Genomic DNA, 13,958 nt, shown 5'->3' on the forward strand with positions numbered 1-13,958 from the left:
TTTTATCAGCTATGTGGTAGAGGCATGAGAGAATTAGAGTAAGAGAGCAACTGCAACGTGTCCATAATTCACTATCTATGAAAAAACTCAAGGGTACATGCCTTTGGGGTGGTCTGTTAGCACCATCATATTCTTATAGTTAAAGTTTTGCTGATTTGGATACCTAAGGAAAAGATTTGTATAAGCCATTAGAGTTGAAGAGGCCATTTAGTCCAACATTGGACATAGGGATGTTACTTTGTTTTCTAATGGTCAGTTCTGAATCCCAAAGTTGCTTAGAAATTCAGTCCAAATTTTCTTGGTTTGTACTTGTTTTCCAAAGGAAAAATTATTCATTTATTGGCTTCAAGTGCTATGAAGGTTTTCCAAATATCCATGATTCTTCAAAGAGTGTACGTTGAGACAATACTTCCTAAGACAGTAATAACCTGACTATAAAATATGGAAACTCATTTGAAGACCTTGGTCCCTTCTTGTTAATTATGCTTTGCTGGTTTTGTATTTTCTCACTTATTTAATTGAGCAGATTTTATTGATATTTATCAGAAGCTAGATATATAGAGTATAAAGCCATCATGGGCTCAACTCTTACGGAGTTAATAATCTAGACTATGCGAGAGAACACAGGTTTTTTTCTTTGCCTACAACCTAGGCATTCATTTTAATTAATTTTTTGTCCTTTGTTAGCATAAACCAATCTGCCCCAAGAAATGGGACTATTCTTTTTGCGGGACAGGAAACCTTAGAGAATAGAACTGAATTGGATTTTCAACTTGCAATGACTTTCTCTAACTAGCTGCATGTTCTCTAGCAAATACTTTGACACTCAGTTTCTATTTCGAAAATGGTGTAAATGTTACCTATCTAGAATGGTATGAAAGGGACTTGAGTAAGATAAAGCACCCAGCACAGTGCCTGGCAAAGAATAAGTGTTGAATAAGGGATTAGTTCTTTTATTCATTTCCTGATTTGAACACAGCTTTAAGATTCCCGTTTAGTCTTAGTGCAGGTAGTATGTGTCTTCCTGTGCCTGCAAATGGAAACATCAGTTCACTGTTTTCTAGCAGGTATATTGGTATGTAATTGAACTACCATAAAATTCACCCATTTAATGTGTAGAATTCAACAGTCTTTGTGTATTTACAGTGTTATGAAATCTCATTAGAGTCAGTTTTTGGAACATTTTCATTATCCCAAAAAGAAACGCCATGTCCATTTAGTGGCCACTTTCCATTTCTCACTAAGCTACTACATCATACATTATACCCTTAGCAACCATTACTCTGTTTTCTGTCTGTGCAGATTTGTGTATTCTGGACATTTAATATAAATGGAAACATATAATATATGGTCTTTTGTTCTTTCAATGACCATGACGTTTTTGTGGGTCATCCAAGCTTTCACTTGTATGGGTAGCACTTCATTCCTTTTTAATGCTAACAGTATTTTATTGTATGGATATATCATTACGTCCAACATTTTGAGGTCAGCTCACTCTTAATATTTGCCTTCCTTATAGGTTCATACCACCCTTCGTATTTAACCTCAGTTATGTCTCCTATTTTCTAATTAGTGTGGGTCTCCTAACAACAATGAAGTTTATCTGTCTTGTCTATAAAATTTTAATGGAAATCATTCACGAATTAAAAAAAAAAGTGCTGTTTACTTTTTTGTTTAAATTACTTTATTTCTAAAAACAGTTTCAGGTTTATAGCAAAACTGGATGGGAAGTACAGTGTGTTCCCACACACCCTGCCACTTCCCAACCTCTTACAGTCTCTCCTATGATCAGCATCTGTACCAGACTAGTACATGTGTTGCAGTTTACACATCACTGTTACCCAAGGTTCATAGTTTATGTTAGAGTTCATTCTTGGTATTGTACACTTGACAAATGTATGTATTTCACAAAAATAACATTGTAGTATCATAAAGAACAGATTCACTCCCCTAAAAATACTGCAAGTTCCACCTTTTGGTCCTTTCTTCTCCTCAGCCACTGACAACCATTGATCTTTTTACTGTCCAGAGATTTGCCTTTTTCATAATATCATATAGTTGGAATCATAACATTATGTACCCTTTTCAGATTGGCTTCTTGCTATTAATAATATGCATTTAAACTTCTCCAATGTCTTTTCATGGTTCAACAGCTACCCTTCCCAGATTCTGGTAACTATCCTTCTACTTTCTATGTCATGAGTTTGATTGTTTTGATTTTTAGTTCCCACAAAGACATGAGAACATGTGATGTTTGTCTTTCTGTTCCTGGCTTATGTCACTTATCATAATGATCTCCAGTTTGATCCATGTTGTTGCAAATGACTGGATCTCATTAATTTTTATGGCTGAATAGTACTCCATTGCGTAGATGTGCCACGTTTTCTTTATCTATTCATCCGTTGATGGATACTTAGGTTGTTTCCAAATCTTAACCATTGTAAGTGCTGCAAGAAACATAGGAGTTCAGATGTCTCTTTGATCTACTGATTTCCTTTCTTTTGGATACATACCCAACTGGATCATATGGTAACTCCATTTTTAATTTTTTGTTGTTGTTGTTGTTTGGAGATGGAGTTTCACTCTTATTGCCCACTGGAGGGCAATGGCATGAATGGTATCATCAGCTGGAGGGCAATGGCATGATCTTGGCTCACTGCAGCCTCTGCCTCCTGGGTTCAAGCGATTCTCCTGCCTCCCAAGTGGCTGGGATTACAGGCACCCACCACCATGCCTGGATAATTTTTGTATTTTTAGTAGAGACAGGGTTTCGCCATGTTGGCCAGGCTGATCTCAAACTGCTGACTTCAGGTGATCTACGCAACTTAGCCTCCCAAAGTGCTGGGATTATAGGCATGAGCCACCATGCCCAGCCCGTTTTTAATTTCTTTGAGATATCTTCAAACTGGCCTTCATAATGGTTGTACTAATTTACATTCCCACCAGCAGTGTACAAGAGTTCCCTTTTCTCCACATCCTTACCAGCATTTGTTATTGTTTGTCTTTTGGATAAAAGCCATTTTAACTGGGGTGAGATGATATTGTGTTGTAGTTTCTGATTTGCATTTCTCTGATTATCAATGATGAACATCTTTTCATATGCCTATTTGCCATTTCTATGTCTTCTTTTGAGTAATGTCTATTCAAATATTTTACCCATCTTTTGATAGAATTATTGAATTTTTTTCTATAGAGTCGATTGAGCTTATTATATTTTCTGGTTAGTAATCTCTTATCAGATGGGTAGTTTGCAAGTATTTTCTCCCATTCCATGGATTGTCTCTTCACTTTGTTGACTGTATACTTTGCTATGTAGAAGATTTTCAACATGATTTGTCCTTGTTTACTTTGGTTAACTATGTTTGCAAGGTATTGCTGAGAAATTTGCTGAGATCGATGTCCTGGAGAGTTTTCCCAATGTTTTTCTGTAGTAATTTCATAGCTTGATATCCTAGATTTAAGTCTTCAGTCAATTTTGCTTTGATTTTTTGTATATGCTAAGAGATAGGAGTCTAATTTCATTATTTTGCATAGGAACATCCAGTGTTCCTAGCACCATTTCTTGAAGAAACTGTCTTTTCCCCAGTGTATGTTCTTGGAAACTTTGTCAAAAATGAGTTCACTATAGGTGTGCAGATTTGTTTTTGGATTATCTTCTCTGTTCTGTTCCACTGGTCTATGTATCTGTTTGTATGCCAGTACCATGCTATTTTGGTTAATATAACTCTGTACTATAATTTGAAGTCAGGTAATGTAATTCCTCCACTTTTATTCCTTATGCTTAGGGTAGCTTTGGCTATTCTGTGTCTTTTGTGATTACATATAAATGATAGGATTGGTTTTTGTATGTTTCTGAAGAATGTCATTTGTATTTTGATAAGAAATGCATGGAATCTATAAAGTGCTTTGGTAGTATGACCATTTAAACAATATTGATTCTTCAAACCCATGAGCATGAAATATTTTTCCTTTTTTTTGGTGTCCTCTTCGTTTTATTTCATTAGTGTTTTATAATTTTCACTGCAGAGATTTTTTTACTTCTCTAGTTAATTCCTAGGTATTTAATTTTATTTGTGACTATTATAAATGGGATTACTTTTTACATTTCTTTTTTAGATTGTTCATAATTGGCCTGTAGAAATGCCACTGAGTTTTGTATGTTGACTTTGTATCCTGCAAATTTGTCAAATTTATTTATCAATTTTAATAGTTTGTTGGTGGAGTCTTTAGGTTTTTCTAAAGATAAGATCATATAATCAGCAAACAAGAATAATTTACTTCTTCCTTTCCAGTTTGGATGTCCTTTATAACTTTCTCTTGTCTGTTTGCTCTAGCTAGGACTTCCAGTACTATGTTGAATGACAGTGGTGACAATGGGCATCCTGTCATGTTTCAGATGTTACAGGAAAGGCTTTTATTTTTTTTACTCCATTCAGTATGTTGCTAGCTGTGGGTTTGTCATTGATGGCCTTTGTTATGTTGAGGTATGTTTCTTCTATACTTAGTTTTTTGAGGATTTTTATCATGAAGGTATATTGAATTTTTTCAAATGCTTTGTCAGCATCAGTTGAAATAATCTGGGTTTTGTCTTTCATTCTGTCGATATGATGTATCATGTTGATTGATTTGCATATGTTGAATGATTTTTGTGTCTCAGGGATAAATTCCCACTTGGTCATGATGAATGATCTTTCTAATGTATTGTTGAATTTGGTTTACTAGTATTTTGTTGAAGATTTTTACATCAATAATCATCAGAGCTATTGGCCTATAGTTTCGTTCTGTGCTGTATTTATTTCTTTGGTATCAGGGTAATACTGGTCTTGTACATAAGAGTTCAGAAGGGTTTTGCTTCCTCTGTTTTTCAGAATAGTTTGAATAGGATTGGTATTAGTTCTTTAAATGATTGGTCAAATTTAGCAATGAAGCCATTAGGTCCTAGACTTTTCTTTATTGGAAGACTTTCTATGACAGCCTGGATCTTGTTACTTGTTACTGATTTGTTCAGGTTGTAGATTTATTTCTGGTTTAATATTGGTAGGTTGTGTATATCTAGGAGTTTGTCCATTTCATGTATATTTTCCAAAGTATTGGCATATAGTTGCTTATAGTAGCCACTAATGAAACTTTGAGTTTCTGTTGTATCAGTTGTAATGTCTCCTTCCTCATTTCTTACTGTATTTTATTTGGGTCTCCTTATTTTCTTGGTTGTGTTGGCTAAAGATTTGTCATTTCTGTTTATCTTTTCAGAAAAATAACTTGTTTCTTTGATGTTTGTGTTTTTTAAATTGCAATTTCATTTATTTTTGCTCTGATCTTTATTATTTCTTTTCTTCTGCCAATTTTGTTAGCTTGGTTTGGTTTGCCATTGCTTTTCTAGTTCTTTAAGATGAATTGTTAGATTTTTTTTTTGACAATTTTTCTCTTTTTTGATGTAGGTGCTTATAGCTATAAACTTCCGTCTTACTGTTTTTGCTGTATCCCATAGATTATGATATGCTGTGTTTTCATTATTTGTTTTAAAAAGTTTTTCAATTTTCTTCTTATTCCTTGACTCATTGATCATTCAGGAGCATATTGTTTAATTTCCATGTATTTGTATACTTTCCAAAATTCCTCTTGTTATTGATTTCTAGCTTTATTATTTTTTTTGTCAGAGAAGATGCTTGATATTATTCCATTTTTTGAAAGTTTGAAGACTTGTTTTGTGACCTAACATATCGTCTGTATTTGAGAATAATCCATATGCTAAGAAGAGAATGTGTTTTCTGTAGCTCTTGGATGAAATGTTCTATAAATATCTATTTGATTAGTTTGGTCTGTAGTGCAGATTAAGTCTAGTGTTTCTTTGTTGATTTTCTATCTGGAAGATCTATCTATCCAATGCTGAAAATGGAGTGATGAAGTCTCCAGCTATTATTGCATTGGAGTCTATCGCTGTCTTTAGCTCTAATAATATTTCCTTTGTATATATGGATGCTCCTGTGTTAGGTGCATTTAAAATTCTTATATCCTTTTGCTGAATTAACCGCTTATCATTATGTAGTGACCCTTTTGTCTTCATAGTTTTTGTCTTGAAATCCACTGTGCCTGATATAAATATAGCTATTCCTGTTCTTTTTTGGTTTCTATTGGCATGGAATATCTTTTTCCATTTCTTTATTTTTAGTTTATGTATGTCTTTATAGGTGAAGTGTTTATTATAGGCAATAGATCATTGGGTCTTGTTTTTTCATTTAGGCAGGCAGTCTATGACTTTTGATTTGAGAGTTCAGTTCATTTCATTAAATGTCATTATTTATAAATAAGGACCTACTCCTGCCATTTTGTTAGTTTTCTGGTTGTATTTTGGTCTTCTCTTCCTTTTTTCATTCCTATTGTTTTCTAGTGAAAATGATTTTCTCTGATGATGTGACCTAGTTTTCTTGCTTTTTATTTTTTGTTTATTCATTGTATGTATTTAGTTTGAGATTACCATGAGGATTACAGATACTATCTTATAACACATTATTTTAAACTGATAACACTATTGGCATAAATAAACAAGCAAAAAGAAAATAATAAAAACTTGCCTTAACTTTGTCCCCCAGCTTTTTAACTTTTTATTGTTACAATTTATGTCTTATTGTACTGATTATGTCTTAAGTTTTTATAGTTATTATTTTTGATTGGTTCATTAGGTATTTAGTCTTTCTGTTTAGGATAAGAGTAGTTTATACACCACGGTTACGGTGTATAATATTCTTGGTTTTCTGTGTGCTTCTTAATTCTTTGAGCCCCAAGGTCTCAAAAGGCAGCTTGTGGTAAATGCTGCCTGGCCTAGACTCATTCTTTAGGACAATGGGCTCCCCTGTGGCCCAGGGCAGGTCCAGAAATGCTGTCCAAGATTCAAGTCCTGGAATTGGAGACCCCAACTATGCTTGGTGCTCTACTCCCCTGTGGCAGTGTTGGTTTCTAAGGTGTAGGACAGAGTTTCCTTTACTTTTCCCTTTGTTTTTCTCAAGCAGAAGTAGTTTTACCCCATAGCCACCACAGCTTTAGGCTGAGTCTCACATGAAGCCAGCAAGTCTCAGAGGTTCACCAAGGCCCTTGGTAAAGCACTGGGATATCACTGCTAGTTATTCAGGGCCCAGGGGCTCTTCAGTTAACACATAACGCATGCTGGCAGGACTGGATCCTTTCCTTCAAGGCAGTGGGTTTACTTTTGGCCCAGAGTGTGTCTAGAAATGTCATCTGGAAGCTACGGCTTGGAAAGGGGGCTCTTGACTCTGGCTAGTGCCCTGTCCTGCTGTGGCCGAGCCGGTATTCAAGATGCAAGACAGAGTCCTCCTCTCTCTTCCCTCTCTTTTCTTCAACTATTATTGAAGGAAGGATCTCTTTTGGAGCCATAAGCTTTATAGTCTGGGGTTAGGGGAAGGATGCTGCCAGCACTCTCTTGGCTGCCGCTGTGTGTGTCTCAGTATGTTGTGTGCCCCCACAGTCTACTGTCTCTGGGCCTAGTTTGGCCCTCTCTTATGAGTTGCAGACATTATGGCCTAGAGTGCCTTTCAAGTTGTCTTGTAGACCAAGAGCACTTTGGCCTTTGGTGGTAAGGTTTGCAGGCACTCAAGTTCAGACCACGGGGATGGGGGATTCTCTTCTGGCTGGTGCTGGTTTAAATATTTCCTCTGTGGGTTGGTATCAGTTGACTCTCTTTAAGTCTGTTACGGGTGTATAGGAATGCTTGTGATTTTTGCACGTTGATTTTGTAATGGCAGTTCGTTCTTGATTTGGCTCTCTTTAAGTCTGTTACTGTGTATAGGAATGCTTGTGATTTTTGCACGTTGATTTTGTAATGGCAGTTCGTTCTTGATTTGGCTCTCTTTAAGTCTGTTACTGTGTATAGGAATGCTTGTGATTTTTGCACGTTGATTTTGTAATGGCAGTTGGGTTGGTATCAGTTGAGTTTGGTCTGGTTTTTCTTTCTGCTCTAACAGGACAGCACCGAGTTCAGTGCTTCACTGTTGCTGTGGTCTCCCTTCTCCAGTGCCCAGAAATGCTTTCCAGTGCACAGTGCCTCTGCTGGGGATGGGGGAGGCGTGGTTTCAGTAATTCAGAACTGCTTTTTCTCTCTCTTTAGTGCCTCTTTCAGCAATATGGAGTTAAAAGTAGGTGCTGTGAGTACTCATCTGATTTTTGGTTCTTTGAATGTGTTTTTTCTTTGCAGATAATTGTTAACTTGGTCTTCTTGCTGGGAGTGGGTGACAATGGGTAGAGCTTTCTACTCCATCTTGCTTGCCTCCCTCCTGACTTACTTTGAATTAATTTCTATGTATGGTGTGAGGTAAAAATCAAGGCTCCTTTTTTTTCCCATAGGAGATTCAGTTATTCTAGCATCATTTATTGAAGACTGTCATTTCCCTCTGAATTACATTAGCACTTTTGCCAAATATGAATTGATAAACATGTGTGAAACTATTTTTAGATTCTTAATTACTTTCCACTAATTTATACCTCTACTCTTTCCTCAACAACATAGACCTAATTATGATAGCTTTAAAATAAACCTTTAAATTGTGTAGTGCAAGTACTCTTTTTTTTTTTCTAGAAATTGTAATGGATATTGTAGATTTACATAAATTCCACATTACTTTTAGTATCAGCTTAAAATTTTTACCAAAAAAAACCTTGTGAGATGTGTTAAAGTTTTTCTTTTTCTTTTCTTTTTTCTTTTGGAAACAGAGTCTCACCATTGTTACCCAGGCTGGAGTGCAATGGCACAATCTTGGCTCACTGCAACCTCTGCCTTCCGAGTTCAAGACATTTTCCTGCCTCAGCCTCCTGAGTAGCTGGGATTACAGGCATCCACCACCATGCCTGTCTAATTTTTTTTTTTTTTTTGTTCTTTTAGTAGAGACAGGGTTTCATCATGTTGGCCAGGCAGGTCTCGAACTCCCGACTTCAGGTGATCCACCTACCTCAGCTTCACAAAGTGGCATGAGCCACTGCACCTGACCACAGTTTTTAGTGTGAAATAATTTTAGATTTACAGACATTTGAAAATAGTAGAGAATTCTTCATATCCTTTATTCAACTTTTGTTGAAGTTAACATTGTATATTACTATGGTATATTTGTCAAAACTAAGAAACCAATATTGGCACATTATTGTAAAGTGGACTTCATACTTTATTTGGGTTTCATTAGGTTTTTACTAATGTAATATTTCTGTGCCATGATCCAGTCCAGGATGCCACATTACATTTGTCATGCTTTCCTGTTTGCCACTGATCTGTGATAGTTTATCAGTCATTTCTTATTTGTCATGACTTTGATAGTTTTGAAGAGTATTAACCAGGTATTTTGTAGAGTATCACTCAATTTGAGTTTTTCTCATGCTTTCCTCATGATTAGACTCAGATTGTTATTATTTTTTGAAAAGAACAATGGAGGGTTTAAGTGCTCTTTTATCATATCAGAATGTACATGCTATCCAGGTGAATATTCACTGGTGATATTAATGATGATCACCTGTTTAATAGTATTTACGAAGTTTCTTCTTTTTTATCTCATGTTCTGTTCTTTGAAAGCAAGTCACCAACTTCAAGCTCTAATCAAGGTGTAGACTTAAGCTCCAAATCTTAGAGGGAAGAGCATCTTTATGTCTTTAAATTAATTTGGGGAGAGTTGCCATCTTAAAAATATTCAATTTTTCAATTTATGAACATAGTATATTATTCTATTTACATGAGTTTTCTTTATTTCATCTCAGCAAAGTTTCATAGTTTTCAGATCTTGAAAGTCTTCTGTTAATTCATATCTGAGTATTTTGTTATATTTTTTCATACTCATAAATAGACTTTCAAGATTTTATTTTTAGTTTGTGGCTAGCATTTGGAAATATTATTAGTTTTGGTGTATTGATTGTATGTCCTATAATCTTGTGAAATTCACTTATTGATTTCTGCAACTTTTTTGTTGATTTCTTAGGTTTTTGTAAATAGATGATTATATTGACTGCAAATAAATATAATTTTCATCTTCTATACTAATTTATATAAAATTTATTTATTTTAATAGTTTTATTGTGCTAAACAAGCCCTCAATACAATAACGAATAGAAAGGGTAAGAGGATACATTCTTGCCTTGCTTCTGACCTTAGGTAGAAACCATCAGTCTTTTAACATTGAATGTTAGTTGTTGGTTTTACATAGAAGCCCTGCATCAGGATGAGAAAACTCTCCTTTGTTCCTACTCTATTGAGAGTTTTCTTTTAAAGTATCATAATTAGATGTTGAGTTTTGCCAAAAAAAAAAAAAATGCTTTTTCTGCTTTCACTGACTTGATTATATGGTTTTCCTCTCATATTTTCTTAATATACAACATTGATTTTTGTATGTTACACTAATTTTGCATTAATGGGATAAACCACAATTGGTTATAATATTCTTTTTATATATTACTGGATTCAGTTTGCAAGTATTTTATATTATTTGTTTCTATGTTTATGGATGATATTGATGAGCAGTTTTTTTTGTGATATTTTTGTCTGGCTTTAATAACAAATACTGGCTTTTATTTTCTTTCTTTCTTTTTTTTTTTTTTTTTGAGACGGAGTTTCGCTCTTGTTACCCAGGCTAGAGTGCAATGGCGCGATCTTGGCTCACCGCAACCTCCGCCTCCTGGGCTCAGGCAATTCTCCTGCCTCAGCCTCCTAAGTAGCTGGGATTACAGGCATGTGCCACCACGCCCAGCTAGTTTTTGTATTTTTAGTAGAGACGGGGTTTCACCATGTTGACCAGGATGGTCTCGATCTCTCGACCTCGTGATCCACCCGCCTCGGCCTCCCAAAGTGCTGGGATTACAGGCTTGAGCCACCGCGCCCGGCGGCTTTCATTTTCTAAAAGCATTTGTGTAGGATTGGTGTCATTTCTTCTTTATATGTTCAGTAGAAGTTACCAGTGAAGTCCTCTGGGCCTGAGCTTTGTAGGTGTGTTATATGTCTAAGAAACATTTTAATTAAACATACACCTATTTAGATTGTATCTTTCTTCTTGAGCAACCTTAGGAAATTTGTACCTTTCTATGAATTTTTCCATATTATTTAACTTACAAATTTCTTGGCATATTTTGTTTGCAAGATTGCATTATTCTTGTCCTTTTAATGTCTGTAGGTTTGCAGTAGTGTCCTTTATTTCATTCCTGATATTATATGTGTTGCAATGATAGCTTCTTATTGATACTTTACAATTGAAATCAAGGACTGCAGGATTTTCCTTACTCTTCCCTTTGGTCATGTGAGCCTGGCTCTATTTTTGTTCTTGGATAACTTTCTCTTATTTTTTCCATGGGAATTTTTCTGTTTAAGCATTCTTTTTTCTCATAGGGTCAGTATTAGTAACCTTCACTCTCCTAGGAAACTATTATTTAATCTATATTTTTCAAGTGACTTGTATAAAATTGCGCAAGTTCCTCTCATGAATTTTAAAAAGTTTTCTCTGTTTTAATGATTATTCTTCCTTGGTCACTTCACTCTATACTTTTCTTTCTTTCTTTCTTTCTTTTTTTTTTTTTTTTTTTTTTAACTTTTATGTGTAAGTTTCTGGTTTCCCTCCTGTTGGATTTTTTCACAGACCCAACATCGTAATTTATTTTTTTACTTCATTAAAATTTTTTATATTTTTTTGTTCTCTTTCTTTATTCTTTTTTTCTACATTTTTCCTAGTGTTTACAGTTGAGAATTGAATTCATTTACATTCATTTTTTTTAATCTAAGTAGTTAAATTATGAATATTTTTCTCATCATCGTGTCCCCTTGATTCTGATATTCAGTGTTTTCATTAACTTTTTTTAAGAGAAATTTTGCAATTCTGGTTTTTATTTCTCTATTTCCTAAGAGTTGTTTAAAGAGTTAAAAAATGTTTTTAGGGTAACAAGCTTTTTATTTAGATTTTGTTGCCAGTTTCTGATATTATTGCACTATATCAGAGAATGTTTGTATAATTTCTTCTTTATAAGTTTTAGTGAATTTTTTTCTTTGACTTTTTGTATGTTTAATTTTCAGGAATGTTCCCTGTGCATATGAGAAGGTAAATCTCTATTTTCAGAGTGTAAAACTCAATATACATTCATAAGAACTACCTTACTGAATATCTTATTTAGATTTTCTATAACTTAATTTTTTGTTTGGCCTGTCTTGAACAGAGAGTGGTGTATTAGTGTCCTGTTATTCATGCATTTTTGTCTATTTTTTTTCTTTCATCTTCTGTTTCATGAATGTGGTTTCTATGTTTTCATTGTATAGATATATATTTTTAACCACTGTATCTCCATTTTGAATTGTGGCTTTAGCATTATAAAATATATTTTTTGTTTCCTTTAATAATTTTTCAGTTGAATTCTACCTTCTCCAGTATCAGGATTACATGATTTCTTTCCGATTATTTTTATTTGCTTGCTGCACCTTTGCCCATTCTTCTGTTGTCTAACTTTAGCTTTTTGAGTCACTTTGTTTTAGTTGTATCTCTTGTGTTAAGTGTGGAGTTGGTCTTTGCTTCTTAAAACCATCAGAATATTTTTATTTTAATAGATTATTTTCACCTATTGCCTCATAGGTTTGGTCTTATCTCTGTCATAATACGATATAATTTTGTTATGTTACTATGTGAATATTGCTATAATTACTATATTTTTTGTCTTTTTCTTTCTGCTTTTAATTTTTTTTGAAATATAGGAAAATATATATTTTTTGGTGGTCTTTATACTACTTTTACTACTTCTAGTAAATATCAGTTTCAGAATTCTGTTATTCTCCCTTTACATTCCTTAATCATCAATTCTTTGTTGTGTTAAATTTAAATTATACTCTATTATCTATGTGGAAATTTATGAATTTATTATATTTTCATGTTTTCCCTATTGTTTACTTCTTGTTTAATTATGTTATTTCTACCTTTTCAGATTGTCTAGTATTTATAAACTATTTTTTACACTTTACCTTTGTTTCAGATCTGCAATTAAATATACTCAAGTGTTTGTTACCAGCATCTTTAAGAATATTCCACAGTGATCATTTGGGTTTAATAAAGGTTTTCCTCCTTTGGAAGGACTTGAATATAGTACTCTGAATTCTTGATATTTTAACATGTTTTTCTATACTTTTAGTATAGAATGATGTATAAACATATTTAGTATGTTTTTCTGTACTTTTATTATCTGAATGACAGCTTGGCTAACTATAAAACCCTTGTCTCACTGTTTCTCTTTTCTGAATTTCTTAGAAATATTGCTTACACTGCCATCATGTATGTTGCTGATGTCAATATAATTGTCTTTCATTTGTAAGTGACTGTTTTTCATATGAAGGTGAAGGTTTAAAACAAAATAACTTTGCATTTAAAGTTTAATAGTGTATGTCTCAGAATTTAAAATCTGTTACTCCAAAAAGCTTTTGAAAGGCAGATTCAGGTGTTTTTTTTTTTTTTTTTAATTCTGGAATGTTCTTTTGAATTATAATTTAAAATAGAAGTTCTGTAATTATTATTTTTTTGGTTTATATCTCAAGGACTCCAATTACAGATATGTTGAAATTTCTTGGTTTTCTACTTCTGTCATTTCTGATCCTTTTAATGTCTTTCAAAAGTCTATTTTTATTGGCTTGCTAGTTTTCTCCTCATTGCCTTTTAAAATTTTCAGTTAAATCTGATTTAACTGATTTCTGTCTTGATTTCTAGTCATTTAATTGTCATCATTCTCATCTGAGGCGATTTTATCTTTTTGGTTTCTAAATAAATTATTATTTCATGTCTTCCTTTTATAAATTTTTCTGAATTTTTTTTTAACAAATAAAAGTACTTGTATGATGTTTGTTAATCCAGGTTACAGTGTTTTGTTTCAGTTTTTTTCTACTTTATGTATGTTTTTGTGTGAAGAAAATCTTAAAAGTTATAATTTTTTTTTCTTTTGGTAGTTTTGTATGG

At 33.6% G+C, this 13,958-nt stretch overlaps 1 protein-coding gene across 4 annotated transcripts in view; it reads left to right on the forward strand.

The window, feature by feature from the left end:
• The window catches only part of COL21A1 (collagen type XXI alpha 1 chain), a 300,511-nt gene that overhangs the window by 237,455 nt on the left and 49,098 nt on the right, over positions 1-13,958 (forward strand). The window lies entirely within an intron of this gene.

This window comes from Saimiri boliviensis, chromosome 4, assembly GCF_048565385.1.
Source record: "Saimiri boliviensis isolate mSaiBol1 chromosome 4, mSaiBol1.pri, whole genome shotgun sequence".
Classification (NCBI taxonomy): Eukaryota; Metazoa; Chordata; class Mammalia; order Primates; family Cebidae; genus Saimiri; species Saimiri boliviensis.